At 42.0% G+C, this 3,649-nt stretch overlaps 1 long non-coding RNA gene across 1 annotated transcript; it reads left to right on the plus strand.

The window, feature by feature from the left end:
- The first annotated feature begins 1,494 nt into the window (after window positions 1-1,494).
- LOC113064635 (uncharacterized) lies at window positions 1,495-2,494 on the plus strand. The gene is made up of 3 exons (XR_003278862.1): window positions 1,495-1,564; window positions 1,804-1,922; window positions 2,227-2,494. It is a non-coding gene; the product is annotated as an uncharacterized LOC113064635 (long non-coding RNA).
- Window positions 2,495-3,649: the final 1,155 nt, after the last annotated feature.

Below are 3,649 nucleotides of genomic sequence, written 5' to 3' on the forward strand. Positions count from 1 at the left end.
CCTTTTCAATTTGAGAGTACCTTTTTTCAGTTTCCGTCAGGGACCGAGAAGCATAGGCCACAGTTTTCCAGGAATCTCCATCAGCCTGGAGAAGCACAGCTCCTAGTCCATCCTGAGAGGCATCTGTAGAGATCTTAATTGGATGAGTGTAATCAAAAAAATCTAGAACAGGTTCAGTAGTCAGAATCTCTTTTAACCTCTTCCATTCTTGATCATGTACAACATACCACACAAACTCTTTGTCATTCTGTAACAAAGCTCTCAGATGGGTAGTTTTGGTAGATAGATTTGGCAGAAATTTTCCTAGGAAATTTACCATACCTAAGGCACGTAAAACTCCCTTTTTGTCATTAGGTGGAGGCATTTCCAAGAGGGCTTGTACTTTAGTTGGATCTGGTTCCACACCTTTTGCAGACAACGTGTTACCTAAAAATGTTATCTTTGTGACTCCAAACAAACACTTTTTCTTGTTCAACTTTAAATCATGTGCTCGAATTCTTTCCATCAGTTTTAATAGTCGCTGATTATATTGTTCAGGAGTGGACCCCCTCACCACAAGATCATCAATATATACACGAACACCCTCAAGTCCTTCAATAAGAGTTTCCATAGCGCGATGAAAAATCTCAGGGCCTGACTTAATCCCAAATGGAAGACGAAGAAAACAATATCTTCCAAAAGGAGTATTAAATGTACAATATTCACTACTCTCAGAATTCAATCGAATTTGCCAAAAACCCTGGGATGCATCTAATTTACTAAAAAATCTTGCCCCTGACATTTCACTAAGAATCTCTTCACGTGTGGGTATCTGATAGTGTTCTCGTTTGATGTTATCATTAAGATCTTTAGGATCTAGACACACTCTTAATTCCCCATTAGGTTTTTTCACACATGTGATGGAGTTTACCCAATCAGTTGGTTGTTCCATCCTTTGAATGACTCCTAATTGGGTCATACGATCCAATTCTTGCTTCAAGGGCTCTTTCAGAGGGACAGGAACAGGGCAGAGGAGCATGTATGACAGGTGTAGCGTCATCCTTCAGTTGTATTTTGTACGTAAATGGAAGTGTTCCTTGACCTTCAAAAACATCTGAAAACTGATTAACAATATTAGTAACACGATCACAGACAGTGTGAATGAGTACATTCTCTTTGTTAACTTGATACACTCGTTTAACCAGCTGAAGGTCTTCACACGCTCTATCTCCCAGAAGAGATTCATGGCCATTGGGAACCACAACAAACATAACATTTTGTGTCTTTCCTTTGAATTGTATCTTCAATCTACAAATCCCTTGCGTTTCAATTGGTTGTCCAATATAGGCTTTAAGGGGAACTGTCTGTTTTTGAATTAAGGGTTTTTCTTTCAATGCTTTCACATCTATGATGTTAATTAAGTTGACTTTAGCACCACAACTTAAAAGGTACTATTATCCCATTAGCCACAAGAGGAACAATCCACTTAGAAGACTGCACAAAATCCTCAATGGAGACATCTTTTGCCCCGCCTGGAGCTGCGTCCTCTTCAGAAACCATCTGCACATAAAAGGAATCACTCAAGGTATCACTATCATCTATATCCTCCACGACATGTACTCTGAGTTCCAGTTTAAATCCAGTTAAATTCTTTTGAAAAGCACATTTTTGCAAAGTGGTTCAGGCCATTACATTTAGAACACCGTTTACCAAATGCTGGACATTGTCTGAACTTATGTTTACTCCCACAACATTTACAAAGAAATGTCTCATTTTCAGTACTTTTAAAGCTTCTGGAATTACCTCGTTTCTTATCTCTGAAAGATATGGCATCGATGGCTGCGGCTGCATTTGGAGAGGACGTCGCTGAAGAAACATCAAACTGCATCACTTGCGGTCTCGCTAATTCACTGGACTGGCACAATTCAACAGCATGATCCAACGTGAGTTCAGACTCTCGTAACAATCTTTCTCTGACTTTCTTGTCACATATGCCGAAAACAATCTGATCACGAATCATGGAATCCTTTAATTCATCGAAATTACAGGTTTTTGCCTTTATCTTAAGATCAGTAAGAAAGCAATCAAAAGTCTCTCCTTCATGCTGCAGTCGTGTTCGAAATACATATCGCTCATAGGTCTCATTCTTCTTTGACAAACAATGAGCATCAAATTTTTCCAATACCTTATCCAGTTTCTTCTTCTCTGCCTCATCTTCAAAATTAAAGGTGTTGTATACTTCCACAGCGGTTCATCTGCAGCTTCTGCTTGGCCAACAGCTAAAACATACAGCATAAACTGTTGCTTAAAAGTCCTCCAATTTGTGTCAACATTTCCAGACAACTTCAAAGGGCCTGGTGGTTTAATTGCCTCCATTTCGTTCTTGAAAACCCCACTCCTGGTACCATGTATTATTCAAGAACTAGACAATAAACCAATACAAGGAATTACTGGTGCTGGCGTCTTTATTCCACGTGGAACATTCATCATCTACAAATTACCACACCACTCCTTAGCAAATGCACCTGATTTTATACAATCCATTACTGCCACCTAGTGGACTAAACACATTCATTACATAGATGACATTCTGATCTAATCAAGTTCTCTGAAGGAACACGTCCACCATGTGAGGTCAGTGCTAAACTGCCTTATCTAGTATCAACTTTATGCCAAGACTGAGAAATGTGAGTTTCATCAAACCAGCACTTCTTTCCATGGGTACATTATCAGTCAGGAGTGAGTAGCCATGGATGAGAAAAAAGTCATGGCAGTTTTGGATTGGCCACCACACCCTCAGACGGTGAAGGAGTTACAAGGTTTCCTGGGGTTTGATTTATTAGGAACTTCAGCTCAGCGCTGGAGGAATGGCGGCATTGGCTGGAGGGAACAACTCACCCGTTCACTGTTTTAACCAATCACAAGAACCTGGAGTATCTGTGTGAAGTGTGAAGTGACATTCAGCCAAGTATGGTGACCCATACTCAGAATTTGTGCTCTGCATTTAACCCATCCGAAATGCACACACACAGAGCAGTGAACACACACACACACACTGTGAGCACACACCCGGAGCAGTGGGCAGCCATTTATGCTGCGGCGCCCGGGGAGCAGTTGGGGGTTCGATGCCTTGCTCAAGGGCACCTAAGTCGTGGTATTGAAGGTGGAGAGAGAACTACATGCACTCCCCCCACCCACAATTCCGTCCAGCCCGAGACTTCCGTCCAGCTCCTGACTATCTACGTTCAGCAAAAACGTCTCAATCCCAGACAGGCCAGGTGGGCACTATTCTTAATGAGATTTTGATTCTCTGTCACATACAGGCCAGGTACAAAGAACACCAAGGCTGACGCTGTCACTTGCCAGACCTACGCAAGCATATTCAACTCCCTACTAATGACACTATCCTTCCTGAGAATCTTCTCATGGCACTGGTCCAGTAGGATATCATGACGGAGATCGAACATCTGAACCTCTAGGATCCACCGCCAAATGCTCTGAGGGCCTCACTTATGTTCCCGAGCTCCTACGACAACGACTACTCTAACAAGTTCATGGTTCGCCCAGTTCACGTCGCCCTGGAATCACTGTAACCGTACAGTTGCTAAAGAATCAATACTGGTGGTCCGCTATGCTAGCCGATACCACTAGTTTAATCCAAGACTGTATC

Source organism: Carassius auratus, chromosome 47, assembly GCF_003368295.1.
Source record: "Carassius auratus strain Wakin chromosome 47, ASM336829v1, whole genome shotgun sequence".
Lineage (NCBI taxonomy): Eukaryota > Metazoa > Chordata > Actinopteri > Cypriniformes > Cyprinidae > Carassius > Carassius auratus.